Raw genomic sequence first — 17,029 nt, 5'->3', positions numbered from 1 at the left:
CCATGCCATAGTCAAAAAAATAATACAGAGTAAACACGAAGACAAATAGCAGCTAGATAGGTCAGATCGGAATAGGAAGACAATATGAAGCCAAATATGCAATCAGAAAGAATGTCTTCACACAATAAAGTCAAATAGAGCAGGCAAGCAATGACTTCACGAGGCTAAACTATAAGTGAAGGAGTGAGGAGATAGAACCAGTTGCTTGACGAATACAAGGATTTGATAGACCAGTTCCAATTGTTGTGACAACTGTACGTCTGGTTAGGGAGGCTGAGATTGAACTCAGAAGACCATGTCTTCATCTTATTCCCCTTGAGCTAAGGTTACTTAGTCCTCGCCCAATCACTCAGGTAAGTCTTCAAGGTAGACTTCTAAACCTTCACAGACTTCATTCACCGGCGATCCACAATGACTCAAGGATCCTCGTAACACGGCCTAACCTACTGGAAGATCACAGCCTTCAAGTGTAACAAGTCTTCAGATCACGCGGACAGAAAGACTTCGGTGATGCCAAACACTCTTTGGGCTTTGGGTGTTTTGGGTTTTGTCCTGCAAGGATTCTCTCTCAAAGGCTCCGGAGGTGGGTTACTCTCAAACGACAAAAAGCGTGCACTAACTCTAAGAAACCACCAATTTATGGTGGAGGGGGTGGCTATTTATAGTTAGGGGGCAACCCGACATGATATGTCCGAAATGATCCTGGGTCATTAAGGAACCGACACGTGTCTAGCGGTCGGATTTCAAACACACGTGACAGCTTGATACGTCTCCAACGTATCTATAATTTTTTATTGTTACATGATGTTATATTATCATTCTTGAATGTTTTATATTCATTTTATAGCAACTTTATATCATTTTTTGGACTAACCTATTGACATGGTGCCCAGTGCCAGTTGTTGTTTTCTGCTTGTTTTTTACTTCGCATAATATCCATATCAAGCGAAGTCCAAATGCAGTGAAACTTCTTGGAGATTCTCTTCTGCCCATAAGAGACCCAGGGTGTTGGGAATCATTGCATGGAAAACAAAACCTTTTCTACTCACACGCAATGATTTATCCATTGAGATGCGTAGCAACGAGGGGGAGAGTGTGTCTACGTACCCTTGTAGACCGTAAGCGGAAGCGTTTCACAACGCGGTTGATGTAGTCGAACTTCTTCTCACGTCAACCGATCAAGTACCGAACGCACGACACCTCCGCGTTCTGCACACATTCAGCTCGGTGACGTCCCTTGCCTTCTTGATCCAGCAAGACATCGAGGTAGTAGATGAGTTCCATCAACACAACGACGTGGTGACGGTGATGGCGAAGTGATCTCCACAAGGCTTCGCCTAAGCACTACGAATATATGACCGGGGGTGTAAACGGTGGAGGGGGGCGCCGCACATGACTAACAATTGATCTGATGTGTGCTAGGTGCCCCCCTCCCACATATATATAGGTGAGAGGGGGAGGGGGAGGCTAGGAGGCTCCCCAAGTAGGACCGAATATATGTCGGAGGGGGAAGGAAAGAGGGGGGGGGGAGGAAGGGGGAATCCTATTCCTCTCCTTCCTTTCCCTTTCCCCTCTTTCTTCTCCTCTTAGGGCGACCCATATGGGGGGCGCACCAGCCCCTTGTGGCTGGTGCATTTCCCCTCTTGGCCCATAAGGCCCATATCTTTTGCCGCGGGTGCCCGAAACCCCTTTCGGTGACCCGATAAGTACCCGGTAACCCCCGAAACACTTCTGGTATCCAAATACCATCGTCCTATATATCAATCTTTACCTCTCGACCATTTCGAGACTCCTCGTCATGTCCGTGATCTCATCCGGGACTTCGAACAATATTCGGTCACATAACTCATACATGTTGAGGAACATAGTAATTCAAAGTTTTCCTACGATCACGCAAGATCTAACTAGGAGATGCATAGCAATGAGAGGGGAGAGTGTGTCTATGTACCCTCGTAGACTGAAAGCAGAAGTGTTTAGTAACGCGGTTGATGTAGTCGAATGTCTTCACGGTCCAACCGATCCAAGTACCAAACGTACGGCACCTCCGTGTTCAGCACACGTCCAGCACGACGACGTCCCTCGAGCTCTTGATCCAGTAGAGGGACGAGGGAAAGTTCCGTCAGCACGACGGCGTGGTGACGGCGATGATGAAGTTACCGGCGCAGGGCTTCGCCTAAGCAATACGATGATATGACCGAGGTATTAAACTGTGGAGGGGGGCACCGCACACGGCTAAGAGATTGTCTGTTGTGCTTTGGGGTGCCCCCTGCCCACGTATATAAAGGAGGGGGGAGGAGGAGGCCAGCCAAGTGGGAGGCACGCTAGGGGGGAGTCCTACTAGGACTCCAAACCTAGTAGGATTCGCCCCCCTTTCCTTCCAACAGAGAGGGGGAAAGGGGAAAGGAGGGAGAGGGAGAAGGAAAGAGGGGGGCCACGCTCCCTTCCCTTGTCCAATTCGGATTGGGGCAAGAAGGGCGCGCCCCACCTCCTGTGGCCTGCCTCCTCTCCTCCACTATGTCCCATTAGGCCCAATAACTTTCCTCGGGGGTCCCGGTAGCCTCTTGGTACTCTGAAAAATCCCCGAACCTTATTGGAACCATTTCGGTGTCTGTATATAACCTTCCAATATATCAATCTTTACCTCTCGACCATTTCGAGACTCCTCGTCATGTTCGTGATCTCATCCAGGACTCCGAACAAACTTCGGTCATCAAATCACATAACTCATAATACAAATCATCATCGAACGTTAAGCGTGCGGACCCTACGGGTTCGAGAACTATGTAGACATGACCGAGACACATCTCCGGTCAATAATCAATAGCGGAACCTGGATGCTCATATTGGCTCCTACATATTCTACGAAGATCTTTATCGGTCAAACCGCATAACAACATGCGTTATTCCCTTTGTCATCGGTATGTTACTTGCCCGAGATACGATCGTCGATATCATCATACCTAGTTCAATCTCGTTACCGACAAGTCTCTTTACTCGTTCTGTAATGCATCATCCCGCAACTAACTCATTAGTCACATTGCTTGCAAGGGTTATAGTGATGTGCATTACCGAGAGGGCCCGGAGATACCTCTCCGATACATAGAGTGACAAATCCTAATCTCGATCTATGCCAACTCAACAAACACCTTCAGAGACACCTGTAGAGCATCTTTATAATCACCCAGTTATGTTGTGACGTTTGATAGCACACAAGGTGTTCCTCCGGTATTCGGGAGTTGCATAATCTCATAGTCAGAGGAATATGTATAAGTCATGAAGAAAGCAATAGCAATAAAACTAAACAATCATAATGCTAAGCTAACGGATGAGTCTTGTCCATCACATCATTCTCTAATGATGTGATCCCGTTCATCAAATGACAACACATGTCTATGGTCAGGAAACTTAACCATCTTTGATTAACGAGCTAGCCAAGTAGAGGCATACTAGGGACACTCTGTTTGTCTATGTATTCACACATGTACTAAGTTTCCGGTTAATACAATTCTAGCATGAATAATAAATATTTATCATGATATAAGGAAATATAAATAACAACTTTATCATTGCCGCTAGGGCATATTTCCTTCAGTCTCCCACTTGCACTAGAGTCAATAATCTAGATTACATAGTAATGATTCTAAAACCCATGGAGTTTTGGTGCTGATTATGTTTTGCTCATGAGAGAGGCTTAGTCAACGGGTCTACAACATTCAATTCCGTATGTATTTTGCGAATCTCTATGTCTCCCTCCTTGACTTGATCACAAATGGAATTGAAGCGTCTCTTGATGTGTTTGGTTCTCTTGTGAAATCTGGATTCCTTCGCCAAGGCAATTGCTCTAGTATTATCACAAAAGATTTTCATTGGACCTGATGCACTAGGTGTTACACCTAGATCAGATATGAACTCCTTCATCCAAACTCCTTCATTTGCTGCTTCCGAAGCAGCTATGTACTCCACTTCACACGTAGATCCCGCCATGACGCTCTGCTTGGAACTGTACCAACTTACAACTCCACCATTTAATATAAATACGTATCCGGTTCGTGACTTAGAGTCATCCGGATCAGTGTCAAAGCTTGCATCGACGTAACCATTTACGACGAGCTCTTTGTCACCTCCATAAATGAGAAACACATCCTTACTCCTTTTCAGTTATTTCAGGATGTTCTTGACCGCTGTCCAATGATCCACTCCTGGATTACTTTGGTACCTCCCCGGTAAACTTATAGCAAGGCACACATCAGGTCTAGTACACAACATTGCATACATGATAGAACCTATGGTTGAGGCATAGAGAATGACCTTTATTTTCTCTCTATCTTCTGCAGTTGTCGGTCATTGAGTCTGACTCAACTTCACACCTTGTAACATAGGCAAGAACCCTTTCTTTGACTAATCCATTTTGAACTTCTTCAAAACTTTATCAAGGTATGTGCTTTGTAAAAGTCCAATTAAGCATCTTGATCTATCTCTATAGATCTTGATGCCCAATATATAAGTAGCTTCACCGAGGTCTTTCATTGAAAAATTCTTATTCAAGTATCCTTTTATGCTATCCAGAAATTCTGTATTATTTCCAATCAACAATATGCCATCCACATATAATATTAGAAATGCTACAGAGCTCCCACTCACTTTCTTGTAAATACAGGCTTCTCCAAAATTCTGTGTAAAACCATATGCTTTGATCACACTATCAAAGCGTATATTCCAACTCCGAGAGGATTGCACCAGTCCATAAATGGATCGCTGGAGCTTGCACACTTTGTTAACACCTTTTGGATCGACAAAACCTTCTGGTTGCATCATATACAAATCTTCTTTAAGATATCCATTAAGGAATGCGATTTTGCCATCCATTTGCCAAATTTCATAATCATAAAATGCGGCAATTGCTAACATGATTCGGACATCCTTAAGCATCGCTGCGGGTGAGAAGGTCTCATCGTAGTCAAATCCTTGAACTTATCGAAAACCTTTTGCAACAAGTCGAGCTTTGTAGACAGTAACATTACTGTCAGCGTCAGTCTTCTTCTTGAAGATCCATTTTTTTCTATGGCTTGCTGATACGTCCCCAACGTATCTATAATTTTTGATTGTTCCATGCTATTATATTATCCATCTAGGATGTTTTATATGCATTTATATGTTATTTTATATGATTTTTGGGACTAACCAATTAACCTAGAGCCCAGTGCTAGTTTCTGTTTTTTTCCTTATTTTTGAGTATCGCAGAAAAGGAAAACCAAATAGAGTCCAATTGACCTGAAATTTCATGGAGATTATTTTTGGACCAGAAGAAGTCCACGGAGTATCGGAGATGAGCCAGAAGAGTCCCGAGGCACCCACGAGGGTGAGGGCGCGCCCTACCCCCTGGGCGCCCCCTACCTCGTGGACGCCTCGGAGACCCCCCTGACTTGTTCTCGACGCCAACATCTCTTATATATACCCAAACTTCCAGAACATAACCTAGATCAGGAGTTCCGCCGTCGCAAGCCTCTGTAGCCACCGAAAACCAATCTAGACCCGTTCTGGCACCCTGCCGGAGGGGGGAATCCCTCTCCGGTGGCCATCTTCATCATCCCGGCGCTCTCCATGACGAGGATGGAGTAGTTCACCCTCGGGGCTGAGGGTATGTACCGGTAGCTATGTGTTTGATCTCTCTCTCTCTCATGTTCTTGATTTGGCACGATCTTGATGTATCACGAGCTTTGCTATTATACTTGGATCTTATGATGTTTCTCCCCCTCTATCTCCTTGTGATGAATTGAGTTTTCCCTTTGAAGTTATCTTATCGGATTGTGTCTTTAAGGATTTGAGAACACTTGATGTATGTCTTGCATGTGCTTATCTGTGGTGACAATGGGATATTCATGTGATCCAGTTGATGTATGATTTGGTGATCAACTTGCGAGTTCCGTGACCTCGTGAACTTATGCATAGGGGTTGGCACACGTTTTCGTCTTGACACTCCGGTAGAAACTTTGGGGCACTCTTTGAAGTTCTTTGTGTTGGTTGAATAGATGAATATGAGATTGTGTGATGCATATCGTATAATCATACCCACAGATACTTGAGGTGACATTGGAGTATCTAGGTGACATTAGGGTTTTGGTTGATTTGTGTCTTAAGGTGTTATTCTAGTATGAACTCTAGGATAGATCGAATGGAAAGAATAGCTTCGTGTTATTTTACTACGGACTCTTGAATAGATCGATCGGAAAGGATAACTTTGAGGTGGTTTCGTACCCTACAATAATCTCTTCATTTGTTCTCCCCTATTAGTGACTTTGGAGTGACTCATTGTTGCATGTTGAGGGATAGTTATATGATCCAATTATGTTATTATTGTTGAGAGAACTTGCACTAGTGAAAGTATGAACCCTAGGCCTTGTTTCATAGCATTGCAATACCGTTTATGCTCACTTTTATCATTAGTTACCTTGCTGTTTTTATATTTTTAGATTACAAAAACCTATATCTACCATCCATATTGCATGTGTATCATCATCTCTTCGCCGAACTAGTGCACCTATACAATTTACCATTGTATTGGATGTGTTGGGGACACAAGAGACTCTTTGTTATTTGGTTGCAGGGTTGTCTGAAAGAGACCATCTTCATCCTACGCCTCCCACGGATTGATAAACCTTAGGTTATCCACTTGAGGGAAATTTGCTACTGTCATACAAACCTCTGCACTTGGAGGCCCAACAACGTCTACAAGACGAAGGTTGTGTAGTAGACATCAAGCTCTTTTCGGGGAGGTTAGAGCTTGAAGGTATATCTTTAGATCTTGCAATCGAATCTTTTTGTTTCTTGTTTTATCACTAGTTTAGTCTATAAAAGAAAATTAGAAAAAAATGGAATTGAGGATACCTCGTATGCTTCATCTTTTTAATATCTTTCATGAAAATAAGGATTTCGATAATTGTGCCAAAATGCTAGAAGAAGAATGCATTAAAATGTTTGGCACCAAATCTTTGAATGATGAGCATGATTGCAATGTTTTTAGTACAAACTCTTTGACCATCCATGGTACTAATGATGATTGCACTAGTCATGATGAAAATGTCTCTTATAAGCATGTAAATTTTTGTGGAGTGCATAGGGTTTGCAAGTACACACCAAATAAGGAAGATATATTTTGCAAGAGGCATAAGTATTTAGAAACTAAATGGTTGCAAGAAAGGCTAGATGTTTGTGCTGAAAATTTAAATTTTCTTAGCCATCCTTGTGAACTTTGCAATGAACGTGGTCATTTAAATATCCAATGCAAATTGTTTCATGATCAAATTGTGTCCAAAAATCGTGATGACTTGATTTACCTTGCGCATCATAATGAACTTAGTTTGCTTCTGGGTTATGAAGAAATGAAACGTATAACTAAGAATATTCCATAATTTGCCCTTGAGACGGTTCTTGATTTTGATCTAGAGGAAATGTATATGTATTGTGCGGTGAATTGCATTGAAAATCCTTATATTGCCAATTACATAAAGACAAGAAAACAAATAGAAGATGAAGAGAATACTAATGAAAGGGAAGAGACTTCCCAATATCCTCCTATTATTTCTTATGATGAATCAGGTAACGAGGAGGAGCTTTCTATTGAACCAATTTAAATAATGAGGGGCTCCAAAAAGAGGATTAAACCCACACATAATGAGAAGAAGAAAAAGAAAAGACGGACAAGCAAAGGTAAAAAGGTATCCCTCCCAAATGATGTTGCTCATATTACTCATTGTGATGATGATAATTGCTATACTATTGGTGCTATCCATACTATTAATGATGAGAGTGATTATGCTTATGATATGCAAGGGCCCAATCTTGGGGATGCTACGTTTGATGAGAATGACATGTTCGAGAATTTATTTGCTGCAATTAATGTTTGTCCCAAGCTTGGGGATGCTATGTTTCATGATCATGATATATCTAACCTCCCAAGTTTTGATATGCAAATTTATTATGATGATATCATGCCTCCTATTTATGATGGTTATATTGATGAAAGTGGGTTTGGAAGAGTGTCAACTTTAGGAAGTAATGACCCCACTATTTTGGAGGGTGTTGAATCTTATCGTGACAATTATGAAAGTGGATTTGGAGAGGTCATGACTTTATTTAGTAATGATTCCACTATTTTGGAAGAGGTTTCAATTGATTATGATGAGAACAAAGTTGCTACTTATGATGATTATTGTGATGAACTTATGCTATAAAAAGTAGTAATGATTATATTTATAAAACTTATCATGATTATGATTACCCTTTTTCTGAACATTACTCTTTTAATGTGGAAACCATTTATAGTATTCGGGTTTCTTATGATACTCCCACTATTCTGAATGAGAAGAATTTTGCTTATGTGGAGAATAGTAAATTTTTTATGCTTGTAGATCATGAAAAGAATTCTTTATGTGACAGTTATATTGTTGAATTCATTCATGATGCTACTGAAAATTATTATGAGAGAGGAATATATACTTGTAGGAGTTGCAATAATATCAAGTTTCCTCTCTATGTGTTGAAAATATTGAAGATTTGCTTGTTTTACCTTCCTATGCAAGTTGATTCTTGTTCCCACAAATTGTTTGCTCACAAAATCCCTATGCATAGGAAGTGGGTTAGGCTTAAATTTGCTAGTTATATTCTTCATGATGCTCTCTTTATGCTTCAATTATTATCTTTTATGTGAGCATCATTGAAATCATCATGCCTAGCTAGGGGCGTTTAACGATAGCGCTTGTTGGGAGGAAAACCAATTTTCGTTCCTTGCTTTTTGTTCCTGTTTAGTAATAAATAAATCATCTATCCTCTGTTATTATTGTGTTTTTTATGTTTTAATTAGTGTTTGTACCAAGTAAAGCCTTTAGAATCTTCTTGGGTGATTGTTATTTGATCTTGCTGTAAAAAACAGAAAGTATGCGCTCACAAGAATAATTTTCATTTTTACCAGAGAACGATAAAATACCAATTCCACTTGCAGTAGATTAATGAACAAATTTCTTAGTACTTCCTAATTTCTCAGGATTTTTGGAGTTACATAAGTATTCAAAACCTCCAGATTTCTACAGACTATTCTGTTTTTGACAGATTCTGTTTTCTATGTGTTGTTTGCTTATTTTGATGAATCTATGAGTAGTATATGAGGGTATGAACCATAGAGAAGTTGGAATACAGTAGATATTACACCAATATGAATTTAGAATGAGTTAACAACAGTACCAAAAGTGGTGATTTATTTTCTTATACTAACGGAGCTTACAAGTTTTCTGTTAAGTTTTGTGTTGTGAAGTTTTCAAGTTTTGGGTAAAGATTCGATGGATTATGGAATAAGGAGTGGCAAGAGACTAAGCTTGGGGATGCCCAAGGCACTCCAAGGTAATATTCAAGGACAAACAAGAGCCTAAGCTTGGGGATGCCCCGGATGACATCCCCTCTTTCGTCTTTGTTCATCGGTAACTTTACTTGGAGCTATATTTTTATTCACCACATGATATTTGTTTTGCTTGGAGCGTCATTTTTTTTGATTACTGTTTGAATAAATTACTAAGATCTGAAATTCTTAAATATTAGAGATTCTTCATATAGTTACATAATTATTCGACTACTCATTGATCTTCACTTATATCTTTTGGAGTAGTTTGTCGTTTGCTCTAGTGCTTCGCTTATATCCTTTTAGAGCACGACGGTGGTTTTATTTTGAAGAATATATATGAACTCTCATGCTTCTCTTATATTATTTTGAGATTCTTTTAGAACAGCATGGTAATTTGCTTTGGTTATGAAATTAGTCCTACTATGATGGACATTCAAGATGGGTATAATAAAAACTTACATATAGAGTGCATTGAATACTATGAGAAGTTTGATACTTGATGATTGTTTTGAGATATGAAGATGGTGATATTAGAGTCATGCTAGTTGAGTAGTTGTGAATTTGAGAGATACTTGTGTTAAAGTTTGTGATTCCCGTAGCATGCACGTATGGTGAACCGTTATGTGATGAAGTCAGAGCATGCTTTATTTATTGATTGTCTTCCTTATGAGTGGCGGTCGGGGACGAGCGATGGTCTTTTCCTACCAATCTATCCCCCTAGGAGCATGCACGTAGTACTTCATTTCGATAACTAATAGATTTTTGCAATAAGTATGTGAGTTCTTTATGACTAATGTTGAGTCCATGGATTATACGCACTCTCACCCTTCCACCATTGCTAGCCTCTCTAATACCGCGCACCTTTCGCCGGTATCATACACCCACCATATACCTTCCTCAAAACAGCCACCATACCTACCTATTATGGCATTTTCATACCCTTTCTGAGATATACTGCCATGCAACTTTCCACCGTTCCATTTAGTATGACACGCTTCATCATTGTCATATTGCTTTGCATGATCATGTAGTTGACATCGTATTTGTGGCAAAGCCACCGTTCATAATTCTTTCATACATGTCACTCATGAGTCATTGCACATCCCGGTACACCGCCGGAGGCATTCATATAGAGTCATATTTTGTTCTAAGTATCGAGTTGTAATTCTTGAGTTGTAAGTAAATAAAAGTGCGATGGTGATCATTATTAGAGCATTGTCCCATGTGAGGAAAGGATGATGGAGACTATGATTCCCCCACAAGTCGGGATGAGACTCCGGACGAAAAATAAAAGAAAAAGAGGCCATGAAAAAAGGCCCAAAAAAACAAAAAAATATTAGAGAAAAAGAGAGAAGGGGTAATGCTACTATCCTTTTACCACACTTGTGCCTCAAAGTAGCACGATGATCTTCATGATAGAGAGTCTCCTATGTTGTCACTTTCATATACTAGTGGGAATCTTTCATTATAGAACTTGGCTTGTATATTCCAATGATGGGCTTCCTCAAAATGCCCTAGGTCTTTGTGAGCAAGCGAGTTAGATGCACACCATTTTTGAGCTTTCATACACTTATAGCTCTAGTGCATCCATTGCATGGCAATCCCTACTCACTCATGTTGATATCTATTGATGGGCATATCCATAGCCCGTTGATACGCCTAGTTGATGTGAGACTATCTTCTCTTTTTTTGTCTTCTCCACAACCACCATTCTATTCCACCTGTAGTGCTATGTCCATGGCTCACGCTCATGTATTGCGTGAAGATTGAAAAGGTTTGAGAACATCAAAAGTATGAAACAATTACTTGGCTTGTCATCGGGGTTGTGCATGATTTAAATATTTTGTGTGATGAAGATAGAGCATAGCCAGACTATATGATTTTGTAGGGATAGCTTTCTTTGGACATGTTATCTTGAGAAGACATGATTGCTTGGCTAGTATGCTTGAAGTATTATTGTTTTTATGTCAATATTAAACTTTTGTCTTGAATCTTTCGGATCTGATATTCATGCCACAATAAAGAAAATTATATTGGAAATTATGTTAGGTAGCATTCCACATCAAAAATTCTATTTTTATCATTTACCTACTCGAGGACGAGCATGAATTAAGCTTGGGGTTGCTTGATACGTCCCCAACATATCTATATTTTTGGTTGTTCCATGCTATTATATTATCCATCTAGGATGTTTTATATGCATTTATATGCTATTTTATATGATTTTTGGGACTAATCTATTAACTTAGAGCCCAGTGCCAGTTTCTGTTTTCTCCTTGTTTTTGAGTATCGCAGGAAAGAAAAACCAAACAGAGTCCAATTGACCTGAAATTTCACGGAGATTATTTTTGGACCAGAAGAAGCCCACGGAGTATCGGAGATGGGCCAGAAGAGTCCCGAGGCACCCACGAGGGTGGGGGCGCGCCCTACCCCCTTGGGCGCACCCCTACCTCCTAGCCGCCTCGGAGACCCCCCTGACTTGTTCCCGACGCCAACATCTCTTATATATACCCAAACTTCCAGAACATAACCTAGATCAGGAGTTCCGCCGTCGCAAGCCTCTGTAGCCACCGAAAACCAATCTAGACCCGTTCCGACACCCTGCCGGAGGGGGAATCCCTCTCCGGTGGCCATCTTCATCATCCCGACGCTCTCCATGATGAGGAGGGAGTAGTTCACCCTCGGGGCTGAGGGTATGTACCAGTAGCTATGTGTTTGATCTCTCTCTCTCTCTCATGTTCTTGATTTGGCACGATCTTGATGTATCACGAGCTTTGCTATTATACTTGGATCTTATGATGTTTCTCCCCCTCTATCTCCTTGTGATGAATTGAGTTTCCCCTTTGAAGTTATCTTATCGGATTGTGTCTTTAAGGATTTGAGAACACTTGATGTATGTCTTGCATGTGCTTATCTGTGGTGACAATGGGATATTCATGTGATCCAGTTGATGTATGTTTTGGTGATCAACTTGCGAGTTCCGTGACCTCGTGAACTTATGCATAGGGGTTGGCACACGTTTTCGTCTTGACTCTCCGGTAGAAACTTTGGGGCACTCTTTGAAGTTCTTTGTGTTGGTTGAATAGATGAATATGAGATTGTGTGATGCATATCGTATAATCATACCCACAGATACTTGAGGTGACATTGGAGTATCTAGGTGACATTAGGGTTTTGGTTGATTTGTGTCTTAAGGTGTTATTCTAGTACGAACTCTAGGATATATCGAACGGAAAGAATAGCTTCGTGTTATTTTACTACGGACTCTTGAATAGATCGATCGGAAAGGATAACTTTGAGGTGGTTTCGTACCCTACAATAATCTCTTCGTTTGTTCTCCGCTATTAGTGACTTTGGAGTGACTCTTTGTTGCATGTTGAGGGATAGTTATATGATCCAATTATGTTATTATTGTTGAGAGAACTTGCACTAGTGAAAGTATGAAACCTAGGCCTTGTTTCCTAGCATTGCAATACCGTTTAGGCTCACTTTTATCATTAGTTACCTTGCTGTTTTATATTTTTAGATTACAAAAACCTATATCTACCATCCATATTGCACGTGTATCATCATCTCTTCGCCGAACTAGTGCACCTATACAATTTACCATTGTATTGGGTGTGTTGGGGACACAAGAGACTCTTTGTTATTTGGTTGCAGGGTTGTTTGAGAGAGACCATCTTCATCCTACGCCTCCCACGGATTGATAAACCTTAGGTCATCCACTTGAGGGAAATTTGATACTGTCCTACAAACCTCTGCACTTGGAGGCCCAACAACATCTACAAGAAGAAGGTTGTGTAGTAGACATCACTTGCCGATCATCGGGCAAGTCAACCGAAGTCCACACTTTGTTCTCATACATGGATCGCATCTCAGATTTCATGGCCTCAAGCCATTTCGCGGAATCTGGGCTCATCGTCGCTTCCTCATAGTTTGTAGGTTTGTCATGGTCAAGTAACATGACCTCCATAACAGGGTTACCGTACCACTCTGGTGCAGATCGTACTCTGGTTGACCTACGAGGTTCGGTAGTAACTTGATTTGAAGTTTCATGATCATCATCATTAGCTTCCTCACTAATTGGTGTAGGAATCACTGGAACTGATTTTTGTGATGAACTACTTTCAAATTCGGGAGAAGGTACAACTACCTCATCAAGTTCTACTTTCCTCCCACTCACTTCTTTCAAGAGAAACTCCTTCTCTAGAAAGGATCCATTCTTAGCAACGAATATCTTGCCTTCGGATCTATGATAAAAGGTGTACCTAACAGTCTCCTTTGAGTATCCTATGAAGACACATTTCTTCGATTTGGGTTCGAGCTTACCAGGTTGAAGCTTTTTCACATAAGCATCGCAGCCCCAAACTATAAGAAACGACAACTTAGGTTTCTTGCCAAACCATAGTTCATATGGTGTCGTCTCAACGGATTTAGATGGTGCCCTATTTAACGTGAATGCAGTCGTCTCTAAAGCATAACCCCAAAACGATAGTGGTAAATCGGTAAGAGACATCATAGATCGCACCATATCTAATAAAGTACGGTTACAACATTCAGACACACCATTACGCTGTGGTGTTCCAGGTGGCGTGAGTTGCGAAACTATTCCACATTGTTTCAAATGAAGACCAAACTCATAACTCAAATATTCACCTCCACGATCCGATCGTAGAAACTTTATTTTCTTGTTAAGATGATTTTCCACTTCACCATGAAATTCATTGAACTTTTCAAAAGTTTCAGACTTATGTTTCATTAAGTAGATATACCCATATCTGCTCAAATCATCTGTGAAGGTCAGAAAATAACGATACCCACCGTGAGCCTCAACACTCATCGGACCACATATATCAGTATGTATTATTTCCAATAAGTCAGTTGCTCGCTCCATTGTTCTGGAGAACGGAGTCTTAGTCATCTTGCCCATGAGGCATGGTTCGCAAGCATCAAGTGATTCCAAAAGCCCATCAACATGGAGTTTCTTCATGCGCTTTACACCAATATGGCCTAAACGACAGTGCCACAAATAATTTGCACTATCATTATTAACTTTGCATCTTTTGTCTTCAATATTATGAATATGTGTATCACTACAATCGAGATTCAACAAAAATAGACCACTCATCAAGGGTGCATGACCATAAAAGATATTACTCATATAAATAGAACAACCATTATTCTCTGATTGAAATGAATAACTGTCTCGCATTAAACAAGATCCAGATATAACGTTCATGCTCAACGCTGGCACCAAATAACAATTATTTAGGTCTAAAACTAATCCCGACGGTAGATGTAGAGGTAGAGTGCCGACGGCGATCACATCGGCTTTGGAACCATTTCCCACGCGCATCGTCACCTCATCCTTAGCCAATCTTCATTTAATCCGTAGCCCCTGTTTCGAGTTGCAAATATGAGCAACAGAACCAGTATCAAATACCCAGACGCTACTATGAGTATTAGTAAGGTACGCATCAATAACATGTATATCAAATATACCTTTCACTTTGCCATCCTTCTTATCCGCCAAATACTTGGGGCAGTTCCGCTTCCAGTGACCAGTCCCTTTGTAGTAGAAGCACTCAGTCTTAGGCTTAGGTCCAGACTTGGGTTTCTTCCCTTGAGCAGCAACTGGCTTGCTGTTCATCTTGAAGTTCCCCTTCTTCCCTTTGCCCTTTTTCTTGAAACTAGTGGTCTTGTTAACCATCAACACTTGGATGCTCCTTCTTGATTTCTACCTCCCCAGCCTTTAGTATTGTGAAGAGCTCGGGAATTGTCTTTTCCATCTCTTGCATATTATAGTTCATCACGAAGCCTTTATAGCTTGGTGGCAGTGATTGAAGAACTCTGTCAATGACACTATCATCGGGAAGATTAACTCCTAGCTAAGTCAAGTGGTTGTGGTACCCAGACATTCTGAGTATGTGTTCACTGACAGAACTATTCTCCTCCATTTTGCAGCTATAGAACTTGTTGGAGACTTCATATCTCTCAACTCGGGCATTTGCTTGAAATATTAACTTCAACTCCTAAAACATCTCATATGCTCCATGACGTTCAAAACGTCTTTGAAGTCCCGATTCTAAGCCTTAAAGCATGGCACACTGAACTATCGAGTAGTCACCAGCTTTGCTCTGCCAAACATTCATAACGTTCGGAGTTGCTCCTGCAGCAGGTCTTGCACCTAGCGGTGCTTCCAGGGCGTAATTCTTTTGTGCAGCAATGAGGATAATCCTCAAGTTACGGACCCAGTCTATGTAGTTGCTACCATCATCTTTCAACTTAGCTTTCTCTAGGAACGCATTAAAATTCAAGGGAACGGTAGCACGAGCCATTGATCTACAACAACATAGATATGCAAAAACTATCAGGTACTAAGTTCATGATAAATTAAAGTTTAATTAATCATATTACTTAAGAACTCCCACTTAGATAGACATCTCTCTAGTCATCTAAATGATCACGTGATCCATATCGACTAAACCATGTCCGATCATCACGTGAGATGGAGTAGTTTTCAATGGTGAACATCTCTATGTTGATCATATCTACTATATGATTCACGTTCGACCTTTCGGTCTCAGTGTTCCGAGGCCATATCTACACATGCTAGGATCGTCAAGTTTAACCTGAGTATTCTACATGTGCAAAACTAGCTTGCACCCATTGTATGTGAACGTAGAGCTTATCACACCCGATCATCACATGGTGTCTCTGCACGATGAACTGTAGCAATGGTGCATATTCAAGGAGAACACTTATACCTTGAAATTTAGTGAGAGGTCATCTTATAATGCTACCGTCGTACTAAGCAAAATAAGATGCATAAAGGATAAACATCACATGCAATCAAAATATGTGACATGATATGGCCATCATCATCTTGTGCCTTTGATCTCCATCTCCAAAGCACCGTCATGATCTCCATCGTCACCGGCTTGACATCTTGATCTCCATCGTAGCATCGTTGTCGTCTCGCCAACTATTGCTTCTACGACTATCGCTACCGCTTATTGATAAAACAAAGCAATTACATGGCAATTGCATTTCATACAATAAAGCGACAACCATAAGGCTCCTGCCAGTTGCCGATAACTTTTACCAAACATGATCATCTCGTACAACAATTTATATCTCATCATGTCTTGACCATATCACATCACAACATGCACTGCAAAAACAAGTTAGACGTCCTCTACTTTGTTGTTGCAATTTTTACATGGCTGCTACGGGCTTCTAGCAAGAACCGTTCTTACCTACGCATCAAACCACAACGTTTTTTTCGTCAAGTGTGCTGTTTTAACCTTCAACAAGGACCGGTCATAGTCAAACTCGATTCAACTAAAGTTGGAGAAACATACACCCGCTAGCCACCTGTGTGCGAAGCACGTCGGTAGAACTAGTCTCATGAACGCACTCATGTAATGACGGTCCGGGCCGCTTCATCCAACAATACCGCCGAATCAAAGTAAGACATTGGTGGTAAGCAGTATGACTATTATCCCCCACAACTCATTGTGTTCTACTCGTGCATATATCATCTATGCATAGACCTGGCTCGGATGCCACTGTTGGGGAACGTAGTAATTCAAAATTTTCCTACGATCACGCAAGATCTAACTAGGATATGCATAG

Source organism: Triticum urartu, chromosome 7 (assembly GCF_003073215.2).
Source record: "Triticum urartu cultivar G1812 chromosome 7, Tu2.1, whole genome shotgun sequence".
NCBI lineage: Eukaryota > Viridiplantae > Streptophyta > Magnoliopsida > Poales > Poaceae > Triticum > Triticum urartu.
This window is presented reverse-complemented; position numbering follows the sequence as displayed.